General features: G+C 51.3%; 1 protein-coding gene across 2 annotated transcripts in view; it reads right to left on the bottom strand.

Moving 5' to 3' along the window:
• Positions 1 to 7,530, bottom strand: part of RALGPS1 (Ral GEF with PH domain and SH3 binding motif 1) — a 417,852-nt gene extending 410,322 nt beyond the window's left edge. The window contains exon 1 of one of the 2 annotated variants that reach the window (XM_084649908.1): positions 7,350 to 7,530. The gene's annotated coding sequence lies outside the window, so the exon portion shown is untranslated. Of the gene's footprint in view, positions 1 to 4,501; positions 4,864 to 7,349 lie in introns of those variants that run through there. The other variant, XM_084649907.1, reaches the window with a different exon arrangement.
• Between the last annotated feature and the right edge of the window lie 9,167 nt (positions 7,531 to 16,697).

Here is a 16,697-nt window from a genome sequence, read left to right as displayed (position 1 = left end):
GATTTTAAGAATAGGTTAGACAAACACCTGTCAGGGATGGTCCAGGTATACTTGATCCTGATTTAGCATGAAGTGATGGAGTAGATGACCTCAAGGTCCCTTTCAGCCCTACATTTTAGCCATTCCAGCCGTGATTCTATAATTACCACCTCCATCAGGTTCAACTAAAATGTGAACCTGAGGTTCCTACTACTAGCCCTTTGCTACTGTCATTTTTCATTCCCTATCTTATTTCGCCTATTTCCTATCTTCCTTTTTTTGTCTTCTGTCATATAAGAGTCTGGCTTAGCCAGCTAAAACAACTCTACTTTTTGCAACATTGCCATGAGCCTGTGACTAGAAAGGCAGGTAAAAGTACAGTAATGCCTGAAACAGCCTGGCACTGGTAAAAGTTTGCAAGGTCTCAGTGTGGCTGATAAGATCATATGCTGTGCCTTCTGGTTCCCCAGCAACTAGTCTGAAATTGAGAAAGACAAACAGAAAGAAACCACATTTTCTGTCTTTGCTATTCTTTTCCCTTCCCACTTTTCTCTTTAAGACAAAACAAGACAAATGCACACAAGAAGGATCATACCTCAATCACAAAAGTAGCAACAAAACCCACTATCTAAATACTCTCTTTTTCCCAAAAATGGACAACTAACTGAGGAGGAAAAAAAAAGGGCTTTCAAAGACGGAATTTCCTCCCTATGAAAGACTACACAACTAAAGAGAAAGGGAATAAGGGGAAGTTGTTGAAGTAGTTTTATGGTGTTTATTTCGGTAGGTAATAATATAAAATTATCAGCGATAATATAAAATCTTGGACAACATTTCATTGTTTAATATTAATTAATGTTCACAAAAACAGGGGCTTTTATTAACACTTTACTCCTTGTTGGGCCTCCTCTACAGAACAAATCCTCATAAAATCTTGCTCTTCCCTGAAAAATAGATCAGCCTGGCCAAAAAGAATGCTAGGCTAAAATAAAACACTTCATTCTGTTCAATTACACTAATATTATTTGGGGAAAATGTTGGAGAACTCAGAAAAATATAATTCGAATTACATTCAAGTGGTAAGGTTTAAGAATTTGGCGGAATTCTTTTAGTACTGAAGAATTATATGTATGAACTGGACTGTGATTAATTTGATTTAAAGCAACTTACATTTGGTAAATATAAGATCAATAACAATGTTTCCATTTTAAAAAAAATCCAATAAGTGTTTTTAAGCAAATCAACATTTCCCCATACAGAGTTTGAATTCAAACATTTTAGCACTAAGAACTAGAACTTAAAAGTGAAATTGACTATAAACAAAAGTGAAACTAAATTAATAGATTTATATTACTCAAGGTAGGGAAATACAAGTAAGCTAAAAACATAAAATAGTGACAAGTAAACTGGATTTTTAGAATCTTCACTGTTCATAATCTACAGTAAACACGTTTATCACAGATAAATAAAATGTGTTTGTTTACAAAATATAATTCAGGTGACAATATCCTATTAAATTGTTCTTCAAACGGATCCCATCACGAGAAGAACAAACTTTGCAAACAAAGAAAAAACTTTATACAGATCATTCCCTCTCACTTATTTTTGTTACCCCTTTTCCACACACCAAAAATAACTGCCAGTCCCAGAATCAATATTCATTATGAAAGTAAGCCCAGTTTTGATTACTAAGCATCTGCTAGACAAGATACAAATAAACATTGTTATCTTCAATTGTAATCTCTTTGGGACACAGAATAAATTTTTCTATAGTAAACAGCTGCGTTAATAAAAAATAATTTTAATAAGGCAATAGTCTGCATTTGTTCCATTTCATTGGTTCCAGTTAGAATCATAGAATCATAGAATATTAGTCTATCTAGGACAACAACTACATGCAAAAGGCATGTTTGGGTTCTTCAATTACATAATTCAACTGTAACCCTTTTCATTATATGCCAAAACATTAGTCATCCATATTCTCAGAAGCAAAAAAAAAGACACATTTACAAAATGCAATCAGAACATATCTGTCAAACAAAGTTCTAAATTGTATTTGTAGAGTGTCATCCCAAACAATATGTGATTAGTTTCCCAAATTATCTCACAAAGCATCCTCTGCTACAGCTGTCTGTGCCTTCCACCTACCCTCACCATGTCCTGCTCAGCAGGGTTGCAGTTTACAAGGGTAGCCCTCATTGTATGTGTCTTCCTGAAAAAGCACAACATCCTTTGAATCTTACAACCCAAAGAGCACCTCCACTTCCAAGACTTCCTCACACCCTCCTCATGAAATTATCAAAATGCTGGAAATTCCATCCCTATATTCTGAAACAACAGTGCAGAGAATGAGCAGTACTAGTTAATTGTCCATATCTCTCAGGCATTTATCACTGCACTATACAGAAGCCAACTATCAATATTGCAAATCTCTCTGTCCAAAAGAAATTTTAATTAATACACCATCTACTTTCTTACTAACACATAGAAGAGGCAATGAAATGCAAAGGCTTCCTTTCTATTTAGCCAAAACCTTAAAATACTACAAGGCTCTTCACAGACTTCTTAAAGGGGAGGAAAAAAATGGAAAGATTTTGAGTTTATTTATATTACAACCATAGAAAACCGAACAGCTGTAAAGGCTTTTGACCCCCCACCCTACGAAGGGCCGTCTCACTGAATGAGCTGGTTAATGCCTCTTAGACTGGGCACCAAATCTAGAGTAGGAGACATCAATACTATAGATTGTTCACATTATTGCTGCTTACAGGGTGTCTGAGGTGATGATGGGAGGGTGCATGAATCCTATAAACAAAGAAACTGTGATAATATGAATACCACACACTTGCACTGTAACGGATAGGAACAAAAAATTACCCGATGGAAAGAGAAATATATACACCTTGGACAAGTTTTCATCTCTCTATTTTGCATAAAATGCAGAAGTATTTGCAAAGGAGGAAAGTGTCAATATTAACAACAGTCCCCCTCCACACACACACATGGTGATGATGAACAAATTGATTTACCCTAGTCATGCTCTAGGGCAGGGGTTCCCAACTTTTTTCTTTCTGAGGCCCTCCAACATGCTATAAAAACTCCAAAACCCCACTGTGCTACAATAACTGGTTTTCTGCATATAAAAGCCAGGGCCAGCAGTAGGGGGTAGCAAGCAGGGCAACTGCCTGGGGCCTCATGCCACAGGGGCCCCCATGAAGCTACATTGCTCAGACTTCGGCTTCAGTCCTGGGTGGCATGGCTCATAGCCTGGGCTTCAACCCCATGCAGCAGGGCTTCGGCTTTCTGCCCTGGGCCCCAGATAGTCTAATGCTGGCCCTGCTCACAGCCCCCCAGGGGGCCTCGGACCCCTGGCTGAGAACCACTGCTCTAGGGCAGGCACTTGACAATGGGGAAACCCAGCCACCACCCCTCTCCTTCCACTTGTCCAAGGACAGACAGTGAAAGGGACTTACCAGTCTCAGAGGTGCCCAGTCCCAACCAAATACACATCAACCATGAGGTAGGGAGATTATGACTCACCTATCACATGGAATGGGAGAGGAGAGGAGAGACTGGATGGGGGAGGGTCCCCAGGTCTGACAAGGTACAAGGGGAGGGGGTGTGAGAATCCCAAGGCCCATTAGTTCCAGGGGGGTACACCATCTCACCATCCTCAAAATGTGGCTCCTGAGTTTCTTCCAAGATCTAACTTGTCCTGGGGGAATGGGAAAGCAGAAAGCTGGGAAAGGAGTCAGGACACTCCCCAACGGGACCCAGTCTCACATACCTAGCTTTGTGGGATGTGTCACAGAGATAGGAGATTCAAGTCTCTACAAGGGGCAAGCCTGTGGTTTCACCTATCCCCTGTGTGTGTCCTAGAGCTAGGAGGTCCTGGGGATGCCAGGTGCCAGTGGCAGAAATAGGCAGGTGTCCTGGGTCCCTCTAATCCTGGAGAAAGGAGGAGACAGCAATGGTGAGGGCGCCTGGGCATCTCAGTGTTAGGGCAGAGAAGAGGATTCCTGGGATCTCATCTGAACTGTGTGTGAAAGAGAGTGAAAAACACAGGCAGGAATGGGCTAGGTGGGAGGACTGCAAAGTCTCAGCTATCCCAGCTAGATGTGACAGGGATGAGGGTAGGGAGGATCTTGTGTGTGTGTGTGGGGGGGGGGGGTTTCTGGATCTCACCTGGTCTTGGGATGGGGGAAGGTGAGTAACAGGAATGGGGTATCTTAGGGATTGGCCTCACCTATTACATGCACAAAAGAGATTGTGGATGCAGTTCTGGGTCTCACCTGACCTGGAGTGAGGGGGTATCCCAAAGTGTCACCTGTCCTGGCAGGTGTTTCAGAGATATCCTAGCATATTTGTGACAGCTATGTGAAGATGTCCCAGGGTCTCAATTGTACCAAGGATGTGTGGCAAGATCTGCCAGGAACATGGATGAGCAGGGCAGTCCTGGGTACCACTTGTTTCAAGAGAGCAGGGGTAAGTGATAGGGATGGGGGTGGTCCCAGGGTCTCACCTTCTGAGAGTGTGCAGCTGTGGGAGTGGAGAGGTGCCTCAGGAATACCCCGAGGTAGGGGAGTGTTTGTAACAGAGATAAGCAAGGGAGAGCATTCCAGGGTCTCGCCTATCCTGGGAAGAATGAGTGATAGAGATGGGAGGCAGTTCTGATCTCACCAGACCCTGGAGAGGAGTTTGCAACATAGATGAGGGGGTATCCCCGGGACCCACCTGCTGGGAGGGCTGAGGGCAAGTGACAGGAACGGGAGGGTGTCAGGAATAGGCTGTGGGGGTGTGTCCCAAGGGTGTGTGGTGTGGGGTCTCGGGAATGGAGAAGGTGGGGCGCATCCGGGGATTTCTGGCGAGGGGTCTAGGGGGAAGAAGGGGTCCCGCGGTAGGTGACAAGGGGGATGGGAGCAGGCAGTTCCAGCAGGTGGGTAGCAAGTCCCAGGCGTGGGGCTGAGGGACCTCAGGGATGGGCGGGTGGGGGGCATCCCAAGCCTGGCGGGGCAGGAGGTGGTCTGGGTGGAGCAGGGGAGGGTCCCGGGAGTGGGTGGAGAGTGGTCTCAGGGATAGGAGGCAGCAGGGGGATCCCAGCGGTGTGTGGGGAAGGGTCTCAGCGGTGAGGAGCAGGGAGTCCCAGGAGCGTGGGGGCGAGGAAAGAGTCGCAGGGATGGGGTGTAGGAGGCTTGGCAAGCGTGGGGCAGGGAGGTTCTGGGGGCAGGGGGCGGGACCGCCGGGCGTGGGGGAGGGAGGGCTCTCGGGGAGGGTGCAGGCGGGACCGCCGGGCGTGGGGGAGGGAGGGCTCTCGGGGAGGGTGCAGGCGGGACCGCCGGGCGTGGGGGAGGGAGGGCTCTCGGGGAGGGTGCAGGCGGGGCCGCCGGGCGTGGGGGAGGGAGGGCTCTCGGGGAGGGTGCAGGCGGGGCCGCCGGGCGTGGGGGAGGGGTCTCGGGGAGGGTGCAGGCGGGACCGCCGGGCGTGGGGGAGGGAGGGCTCTCGGGGAGGGTGCAGGCGGGGCCGCCGGGCGTGGGGGAGGGGTCTCGGGGAGGGTGCAGGCGGGACCGCCGGGCGTGGGGGAGGGGTCTCGGGGAGGGTGCAGGCGGGACCGCCGGGCGTGGGGGAGGGGTTTCGGGGAGGGTGCAGGCGGGACCGCCGGGGGTGGGGGAGGGGTCTCGGGGAGGGTGCAGGCGGGACCGCCGGGCGTGGGGGAGGGGTCTCGGGGAGGGTGCAGGCGGGACCGCCGGGCGTGGGGGAGGGAGGGCTCTCGGGGAGGGTGCAGGCGGGACCGCCGGGCGTGGGGGAGGGAGGGGTTTCGGGGAGGGTGCAGGCGGGACCGCCGGGCGTGGGGGAGGGAGGGCTCTCGGGGAGGGTGCAGGCGGGACCGCCGGGCGTGGGGGAGGGAGGGGTTTCGGGGAGGGTGCAGGCGGGACCGCGGGGCGTGGGGGAGGGAGGGCTCTCGGGGAGGGTGCAGGCGGGACCGCCGGGCGTCGGGGAGGGAGGGCTCTCGGGGAGGGTGCAGGCGGGACCGCCGGGCGTGGGGGAGGGCTCTCGGGGAGGGTGCAGGCGGGACCGCCGGGCGTGGGGGAGGGAGGGCTCTCGGGGAGGGTGCAGGCGGGACCGCCGGGCGTGGGGGAGGGAGGGCTCTCGGGGAGGGTGCAGGCGGGACCGCCGGGCGTGGGGGAGGGAGGGCTCTCGGGGAGGGTGCAGGCGGGACCGCCGGGCGTGGGGGAGGGGTCTCGGGGAGGGTGCAGGCGGGACCGCCGGGCGTCGGGGAGGGAGGGGTTTCGGGGAGGGTGCAGGCGGGACCGCCGGGCGTGGGGGAGGGAGGGCTCTCGGGGAGGGTGCAGGCGGGACCGCCGGGCGTGGGGGAGGGAGGGGTTTCGGGGAGGGTGCAGGCGGGACCGCGGGGCGTGGGGGAGGGAGGGCTCTCGGGGAGGGTGCAGGCGGGACCGCCGGGCGTCGGGGAGGGAGGGCTCTCGGGGAGGGTGCAGGCGGGACCGCCGGGCGTGGGGGAGGGAGGGCTCTCGGGGAGGGTGCAGGCGGGACCGCCGGGCGTGGGGGAGGGAGGGCTCTCGGGGAGGGTGCAGGCGGGACCGCCGGGCGTGGGGGAGGGAGGGGTCTCGGGGAGGGTGCAGGCGGGACCGCCGGGCGTGGGGGAGGGAGGGCTCTCGGGGAGGGTGCAGGCGGGACCGCCGGGCGTGGGGGAGGGAGGGCTCTCGGGGAGGGTGCAGGCGGGACCGCCGGGCGTGGGGGAGGGGTCTCGGGGAGGGTGCAGGCGGGACCGCCGGGCGTGGGGGAGGGAGGGCTCTCGGGGAGGGTGCAGGCGGGACCGCCGGGCGTGGGGGAGGGCTCTCGGGGAGGGTGCAGGCGGGACCGCCGGGCGTGGGGGAGGGAGGGCTCTCGGGGAGGGTGCAGGCGGGACCGCCGGGCGTGGGGGAGGGAGGGGTCTCGGGGAGGGTGCAGGCGGGACCGCCGGGCGTGGGGGAGGGGTCTCGGGGAGGGTGCAGGCGGGACCGCCGGGCGTGGGGGAGGGAGGGGTCTCGGGGAGGGTGCAGGCGGGACCGCCGGGCGTGGGGGAGGGAGGGGTCTCGGGGAGGGTGCAGGCGGGACCGCCGGGCGTGGGGGAGGGAGGGGTCTCGGGGAGGGTGCAGGCGGGACCGCCGGGGGTGGGGGAGGGGTCTCGGGGAGGGTGCAGGCGGGACCGCCGGGGGTGGGGGAGGGGTTTCCCAGTCGCGAGCGGCGCCAGGGGGCGCCTGAGGTGACGCGGGGCCCCAGGAAGCGGGAGCCCCGAGGCCCCCCGGCCGCCGGCAAAGCCTCAGGGATGGGGGCGGTTCTGGGTCTCGCCTGCCCCGGCGGGCGGGTCTCACCTGCGCGCTGCTCCCGAAGGCCGAGGCCGGCCGGCTGCTGTGCCCACAGCAGGAGGGGCGGGGGTCCCCGCGGGGTCCCCTCGCCGCCCCCGGCCCGCCGCCGCCGCCGCTCGGCTCGAGCCCCCCGCCCACTGCTGCAGCCGCCAGGGTGAGGCCGAGCCCGGCCGCGGGGACTGGGTTCACCACAGTGACAGGCAGTTCAGCCAATCCTCACCCCCGCCAGCACAGTTCACCAATCAGCGCTGCGTAGAGGCGGGAACATGCAAATAAAAGCTCTGTGCGCAGCGGCTGCAGCGCCCTCTGCGTTCCGCGGGCAGCCGAGCCGGGCCGGGCGCGCGACGGTCCGAGGGCGGCGCGCGGGGCCAGCATGGGCCGGGGCGGGCGGTGGCTGGGGCGGCGGGCGGTTGGGGACAGTATGGGCCGGGGCGGGCGGTGGCCGGGACGGGCGGTGGCTGGGGACAGTATAGGCCAGGGCGGGCGGTGGCTGGGGCGGCGGGCGGTTGGGGCAGTATGGGGCGGGGCGGGCGGTGGCTGGGGCAGCGGGCGGTTGGGGCAGTATGGGGCGGGCGGTGGCCGGGACGGGCGGTGGCTGGGGACAGTATAGGCCAGGGCGGGCGGTGGCTGGGGCAGCGGGCGGTTGGGGACAGTATGGGCCGGGGCGGGCGGTGGCTGGGGCGGCGGGCAGTTGGGGCAGTATGGGGCGGGCGGTGGCCGGGGCGGGCGGTGGCTGGGGACAGTATGGGGCGGGCGGTGGCTGGGGCGGCGGGCGGTTGGGGCAGTATGGGGCGGGCGGTGGCCGGGACGGGCGGTGGCTGGGGACAGTATAGGCCAGGGCGGGCGGTGGCTGGGGCAGCGGGCGGTTGGGGCAGTATGGGCCGGGGCGGGCGGTGGCCGGGACGGGCGGTGGCTGGGGACAGTATAGGCCAGGGCGGGCGGTGGCTGGGGCAGCGGGCGGTTGGGGCAGTATGGGCCGGGGCGGGCGGTGGCCGGGACGGGCGGTGGCTGGGGACAGTATAGGCCAGGGCGGGCGGTGGCTGGGGCGGCGGGCGGTTGGGGCAGTATGGGGCGGGGCGGGCGGTGGCTGGGGACAGTATGGGGCGGGGCGGGCGGTGGCTGGGGCAGCGGGCGGTTGGGGCAGTATGGGGCGGGCGGTGGCCGGGACGGGCGGTGGCTGGGGACAGTATAGGCCAGGGCGGGCGGTGGCTGGGGCAGCGGGCGGTTGGGGACAGTATGGGCCGGGGCGGGCGGTGGCTGGGGCGGCGGGCAGTTGGGGCAGTATGGGGCGGGCGGTGGCCGGGGCGGGCGGTGGCTGGGGACAGTATGGGGCGGGCGGTGGCTGGGGCGGCGGGCGGTTGGGGCAGTATGGGGCGGGCGGTGGCCGGGACGGGCGGTGGCTGGGGACAGTATAGGCCAGGGCGGGCGGTGGCTGGGGCGGCGGGCGGTTGGGGCAGTATGGGGCGGGGCGGGCGGTGGCTGGGGCAGCGGGCGGTTGGGGCAGTATGGGGCGGGCGGTGGCCGGGACGGGCGGTGGTTGGGGACAGTATGGGGCGGGCGGTGGGCGGTTGGGGACAGTATGGGCCGGGGCGGGCGGTGGCTGGGCTCCGTGTTAGCTGGGGCAGAGGTTTGACCCACTGTTCTGATTCCTGCACCTCTGTTCGCTTATTGCGCATTTTGGCTCTCAGAGACCGTGTACGGGCTTTGCAGGCCAGGGTGGCGGAACTGGAGGAGCTAAGGGAGGCAAAGAGGTGTGTTGATGAGGCTTTCTGGGACACTGGAGGTGGGGCAAATCTACCCGTCAGACAGCCCCTGCACTGCTAAGGAGGATGAAAAGCCCAGAGAAGGAGAGCAGTCAACGGGAGCAGAGGGACACCTTCCCATATTTGGGACCCCCCTTCCAGATGATGTTGGCGTATCCTCTCACACTGAGGTTACCTCTCCAGCGGTTAGAAAAAGGCAGGTGTTAGTAATGGGAGATTCGATCATTAGAAACCTAGATAGCTGGGTTTGTGATGACTGGGAGAACCGTATGGTGAGTTGTCTGCCTGGTGCAAAGGTTGCAGATCTCTCGAGGCATCTAGATAGACTTATGTGTAGTGCTGGGGAGGAGCTGGTGGTTATGGTACATGTAGGTACCAATGACCTAGTGAAGGCTAGGAGAGACATCCTGGAGGCCAAATTTAGGCTGCTAGGAAAGAGACTGAAATCCAGGACCTCTATGGTGGCATTCTCAGAAGGGGGTGGGGGAGCCTTTTGTAATGATAATCAAGGTGGGCCATTTCCAGCAGTTGATAAAAACGTCTGAGGAACAGTGTGTGGGGGGGATGATTTCTCCCCCACTCCCTGCTCTCCTGCTGGTATTAGCTTATCTAAAGTGATCTCACTCTCCTTACAGCGTGTATGGTAACACCCATGGTTTCATTTTCTCTGTGTATATAAATCTCCCCACTGTATTTTCCACTGAATGCATCCGCTGAAGTGAGCTGTAGCTCACGAAGGCTTATGCTCAAATAAATTTGTTAGTCTCTAAGGTGCCACAAGTCCTCCTTTCCTTTTTGCAAACACAAAAACTAACACGGCTGCTACTCTGAAACCTGTGGAAGGCAACTAATTTGCATATAAATATACTTAGACTTGTGATGAGAGAAATTCATAGAGAGAACGTTTTATACAGTGTTGTAAGTGACCATAACACTTCAAAACATATAAAAAGGCAAAATATGCTTTTAGGGTTGCAGGGGAAGGAGCATCAGTGGGTACACTGGCTATATGCAGCCACTGATATGACTCATAACCGTAGTATCTCAGCACCTCTACACTAAAACCAAGGTCTTTGGGTGAAATTCTGGCCCTATTGACTTCAGTTGGACTAGGATTTCACCCTTAACATCCAGTTTTATCACTGAGCCTGTACATGCATTATGGAACAGAGGTTTGAGTCTACAGGTGATTGTGGAGTTTCCCTTCAGTTTTAGAGTAGATAGCAGAGATGGCAAAGGACAGGTGTGCTGCGCTTTGCCCATGCTGGTTTGAGTCATACATACTAAGACCTTTACCTGCTGCTGTAGATTGGCTCTGACAACATATCTACAGAGCCTGCCAGCTTCCCTTAAGAAGTCTATAAATATATAGTTTTTCCAGAGTGGCTTGCACAAATTGCTGCTGCTGCTTACCCATTTAGAGAATGGAAACAGTATTATTTATCTGACATGATAAACAACTGAGCAACATAACTTTTATACAAATATTGTCATAATGCATCTGAGAACATTGTAATGTTCATGAACATTCCACACAAAAAAGTCAAAGTATGTCACTGAGGCACTGGAGTGGGTTACCAGGTGCAATCTCCATCCTTAGAGGTTTAAAGGCCCGGCTTGACAAAGCCCTGGCTGGGATGATTTAATGGGGGTTGGTCCTGCTTTGAGCAGGGGGTTGGACTAGATGACCTCCTGAGGTCTCCTCTAACCCTAATCTTATATGATTCTATGATCACATAAGGTACTTGTTACAAGTTTTCCTAGCTCTAATTAACAATATTGATGTTTAAACATTCATCATTAGGCTTCAGAGTGAACACACAAGCTGAATATGGCAACTCTGAGCTCTCTTATAGCAGTGTAGATGCACTCTAAAACACCCACAGCTGGCCTGTGCCAGCTAACTTGGGCTCACAGGGCTCTGGCTGCTCGGGGCTATAAAATTCCAGTAGAGATGTTTGGGTTCAGCCTAGAACTTGGGCTCTGGGACCCCATAAGGGGTGACACTATATTATGTGGGCTCCAGTCCAACCACCTATATTCCAGACTTCCTAGCACCCTCAAAGCATGGCTGATCTGGCCCTCTGTTCATGGTGCAGTGTGGAAAAACTTGACTCTCAACCAAACTTTGCTGTCACAGGACATAGAATGTTAGCCCATAGGACTGTGGGATACTTTTGGCAGAATCACAGAGAATGAATCCAGTGAGGCTGTGTCTACAATATAAAGCAATGGGGCATGAACCCTGGGTCCCAGCTTGTGACATGGGGCCAGAAAGAGTTAAGCAACTAGCAGGCTAACTGACCCTGATTCAACCTTTAGAGACATATTAGTAGATAGTGTTTGTGTTTTGTGTGTTTACATACATATTGTAGAGGTTAGCAATGTAATCAAACATTCCCGTCTATGCTGTATTCTATTAAGATCTTCTTTTGATCTGTGAATTAACATTTAAATGTACTGATGTCACTGTCTTAATTTCTCTTTGAAGTTTGTAGTAAATCACCTGCAAAATGGTGGGAGATAGACCGTTGCCTTATGTTAATCCATGTACCTAATTGCCAGTGATGCTTACCAAATAGGTTACTTTAAAAGCCTATTGTTCACCCAAGGACTAGTGCTGTCAAGAGGCTGCAAAAATCTCTATAAAAACTCATGGGACCTGATCCTTTCATCTCTGATCTGTTTAAGCTTTATTTGGGGGAAGTTTGAGTCGTAAGACTGAGATCTCCAGTCCCAACTGGACCGCCCTGATATTGAATATTTGGACATTGGACTAGAACTTGATTAACTGCTTCTGAAAAGGACTCTTTACAATTCTAAAGTTTACTATCTCTACCACAAAACTGATGTCCACTATGTCTGATCCTTTAGGATTGGTAGAACTTTTTTTTTTATATGAACAAGATTTTCAAAAATCATAATATTTGACTTGGCTGTCAGCCTGTACCCTCCCTGGTCATACCTGGGTCCCAGCTTGACTCAGACTCTCTGCACCTGTGGGGTCCTGCGACAGTGGAATTTGTATGTAGATAGAAGGGAGGTTAAGCTTGAGCCTGAGTTTACATTGCAGGGCAGACACACACAGTTTCTGGCTGTCTAGAAATACACAACTCAACCATTTGCATTGCAGCCAGAAGGTCTTGTAGAATTGTTCTTATTTAAAAGCAAGTTGCAAGATCTGAGGGGTCAGTAGCTGACTGCTAGAAATCCCTCTGCTGGGTTCCTTTTCTCCATTGCATAAGTGGGCCCCTGGCTGTGCCCTCCAGCTCTAAGTAAATGAGTGAGGCCTCAAAATAATCATGTCACAGTGGAGAAGCTAAGTTCAACTCTGCACTGTTGTCCTAAGTGGAAAGCCGCTGCTGTGTAACAGTGCACAGCAAGACTCCACCCACTTTATCATTATTTAGATTAGAGAGGATCCAGGTGCTTGTCAGGATTGGAACCCCATTATATTCAGTAGCCTGCATAGTAAGCCAGGCCCCTGCCATCTAACAAAAAAACACATAAGGAATTTGGGGAAGCAAAGTCCATTTGATTTAACACTCCTACGCTTGCAGAAAGTGACCCATTCATTATTAAAGGGGTAGAACAAGAACATTGGTTACATAGCTTTGTGTTTCATACTTGTGGCCTATGCATATTGTTTGGTGTGTTGTTATAACTATGTTGGTTCTAGGATACTAGAAAGACAAGGTGGGAAAGATAATATCTTTTACTGGACCAATTTATAATAAAATATATTACCTCACCCACCTTGTCTCTTCTGTGCATGTGTCTTGTCAATTTTTTGTTTGAAATTAGTTTAAAAGTATCATTTCTTTTACATTTTATTGATCCACTCCTTTGGAAAATAGGTTACTTTAGCTCATGCAGTGCAACTGTTTGTTGGATATTTGCTCTAGAAGTGGCCCAAAGTGCTTTCAAGTCAGCTAATACATGGACACTGTATTTATTATGGGAGATGCTGGCTCATGACCTAAAACAAGCAGTTAGTTGAAGTTTAACCATATACACTGTACTATGGTACTGTAATTATTGCAACTTAAACAAACGTGGAGTGCTTAAGGTCAGCAGTGTCTCAGTGGCTACAATCTAGGTGAAGCTAGAATTGTATGCCATAATAAATTTTGTACTCTAGCATTAACCAGCTTTCCGGCTCTGTCCCAGCAAAATAACTATTTTCAAGATTGTTAAATCCAAGATGTCTACATCATTTTACCATGTGCTAAGCATCCTAGGGAATATTTTTGAATTTATGAAAAAAGTATTGTGGATAATGCATGCATATAAACGCCAAGGAAGTTCCCCACATTCCCTACCTGAAGCGTCACTGTGATACCAGAAGGATAGGATCCTTCAATATGAAGCTACAAACCAGTGACAAACCTGCTGCACTATAATTGAACATTAAAATTCAGAATCTGTATTTTGATGCATGTCATCCCATTGGTAAGCATAGTGGACCCTTCAGTCTTTGCACTCAAGATAATCTGCCGGTGATTTTGCATTCAGATGCTCTGCATCTGAGAAATCTTCCCCACACTGGTGCTTGGGGGGAGGCCTACCTTGAGATGTATAAGTTTGGGGGCCACCTAGAGCCTGTGGCACGTAAATATGCCTGTAACATCAGCCTGGTGCTGACTCATGGTAAGTGCTACTAGCTTGACTTTTTTTTTTTTTTTTTTTGTCATATGTCAGAATTGCAAAGATCATTCCCTTACCCTCTCTCTTTGACCTTATCACCCCTCTAAAATCCCTCCACTGGCTCCCCATTTTATATCACGTCAAACATAAGATGCTGGTCTTCGCTTTCAAGGCCCTTCACAGCCTATTCCCATCCTGCCTATCATCTCTATCAAAATATTGTCTCCCATGTCCAATAGACAAATGATGCCAGCCTCCATCGCACATTTCCTAAATGTTCAAACACCTTTCTGCTTTCTCCCACACTGCCCTCACTTGTGGGACGAGCTCCCTGTAAACGTCCACAAAGTGATCTCATTACCCCCTTAAAACTCTCCTTTGGCCTAGCCATTGCCAAGTTTTTTTAATAGGCACCATGCCACTGTCGTGCTGATACCACTACCTACCATGCTGACAAATATGGTCTCACTGTTTCCATGTTCTCCCCATCTATGTTTGTTCCTGTTGTCTCTTGTCTTATACTTACACTATAAGCTTTTCAGGGCAAGGACCAACTTTTTGTTGTTTTTACATTACCTAGCACAATGGGGTCCTCCCAGTCCATAGCTAGGGCTCCTATACATTATAGTAGATAGTAACTAACAGTAGACAAAGATGCATTAAGCATTACAAGTCCGTGTTTAGCACATGAACATTTCCCTCTCAAACATGGAAAATTTACACCATACTCACTAAACTAAGGCGAAAGGGGGCAAGAAAAGAGTACTGAGTTCTTCCAGTGAAATTTAAGTTATGTTTGGCAGAAAGCAATGTCCAGTCAGCATTATTAAACAGGTCTCTTTTACATGAAAAGTGAAAACCGCATTTGAGCATAAAAGTTTTCAAAGACACTTTCATAAATACATGCACTATGCTCCAGTGTCCTTGGCCAAATGGCCCCTCCTCTACACAATGTTCTGGTACAGCTGGGCAGTAGGTTATCACTCTTCACACAAAAGAGATGGCTACATCGCAGTAGTATAAATATAAACCTATGATGCTCTTTAGGATATCTTGAATGGAGAGGTGCTATCATAAGAGGATATCAAATAGCTATTAACTCCCAGATGCTATTACAAGATGTGTACACTATTGGGGTGGGAATTCTGTTTTTATTGAAGGGTTTAATTCTCAACTATTAGTTACTATTACTGCTTTGCAAAAGGAATTAATATAATAGAATCATTGTGGGGAGGGAGGGTGTTTTTGTTTTGGTTTTTTAAAGTTTGGCAACCTGAAGAATTTGTGATAGTCTGCCAAGACAAAAATTAAGGTATTACGTTAGCACAATGTTCTGCAGAATGCACTTTTATCTTCTAAACACTCAAAGCTAAAGCTGATGGACTTTGGTAGACAAACTGAAAAATTACAGATGCACCAGAACTTTCTCTTGCCTCTAAACCCAAAGGCACAGGGGGAACAACAGGGGTATTTTTCTCTCTCTCAAGGAGTTTGCTTTATACAAACTTAAAAAGAAATGAACATTCTGAGCTCCTAGGAAATGCTCAGCAGTCAGTGCCACAGGAAGGAAGTTTCTCTATCCTTTTACCCAGAAAAGAAATGTCAATGGAAATAACTAAGAGTGTTGCTGCATTGTAGCAGTTGTTGCAGCATGGCAGCCCTTTGTACACTCTTGTGCCAATAATGATTTCTGCAAGCTGATGAATATTGTGTAATCTCAATGTCAGCTCTCTGTGCACATACTCTGCCGGCTATAAACAAGTCTATATAATACACAATACCATGCAGCAGAGGAATGTATCAGCCCTACATGCAATACCCCACTCAGTTCCTGGGCTTGCTTCTGGAACTGCTGTTGCAGCACTAATGATTGCTGCTCTGTGCACTGAAGTAGAAGAAAATGTGGCAAAGATTCTGCAGAAACTGCTGAGTAGCTGCACAAGGTCCCATATACATATCTTCAAATAGCTGCTGTACATCTCTGCCAACAGCTTCTAAGACCACTTGATGGTACACAAACATTCCTTCTATAGTTAAAAGGAAACTAGCAAGTTCATTAGACTTCCTCCCCCAATGCGTACAATAAACTTTATTTCCCCACAGTGGAGGCCACACGAAAAGTTGCTTCCATTTTGAGAGGGATTGCTAATTCCAGTGGTTATCCCCACATTAACTACAAGAATGGAAAAAACAAATACAAGAGGATCTGGAGAGAACAGACGCCTGGGTGGCAAATACAACTAAAATCATCTTTGAAAAACTATAGCCAGTAAATGTGGGGGGAGAATCTAAAACAGCTATTCAAAAATACATCCTGCAGCTGCACCAGCATTAATAAAAATAAAGAGTTTACATATAATTAACTCAGCCTCGCCTCCACAGAAGTTACAGCAGTAAATCTATCACTCATACTGTGCTAATCCAATCAACTTTACTATGAGATAAATTTCCTTTGTTCACAAGCATAACTCACATGCGCAATGGAAGTAAGTTAAAATAGTCTCAATTCCCATGCTCTAGTTGTAATGAAATAGCAGCATTTGTGTTTTGTAAGATTGCAGCCAGGGCTGCAGGCAAAAATCACTCTTCTGCAAACCACCACCCAGGGAAGGACTGGTCTGTCTCAGCAGATTAATGGAGTATGCCTTTGGCTGATGGTGGGATCATATTTCACTATTGGAAATCATTGGTGACATGGCACCTCCTTGAGAGTTCATCAGTCTAGCTGTGAAAGCAAGGTATAAGGCACTGTTTGCCAACTTTAGATAGACTTGTCAAGTACTTGTCCACAATTGCTGGACACTCATATTTCTAATCTCACCTTTTTCTTTTGTTAGGAAATGAATTGTATACTTAATGGAGGTCTGTGGTGGCCTCTACTGCTCCATGAGGGCACAGAATGATATCCAACTGTGGAGACAGAACATAGCTACTAACCTTAAAT

The sequence above is a fragment of the Lepidochelys olivacea genome, assembly GCF_965140295.1.
Source record: "Lepidochelys olivacea isolate rLepOli2 genome assembly, chromosome: 16".
NCBI classification, from domain to species: Eukaryota; Metazoa; Chordata; order Testudines; family Cheloniidae; genus Lepidochelys; species Lepidochelys olivacea.
The sequence above is the reverse complement of the archived record's forward strand: the minus strand, read 5'-3'. Positions and strand labels throughout refer to the sequence as shown.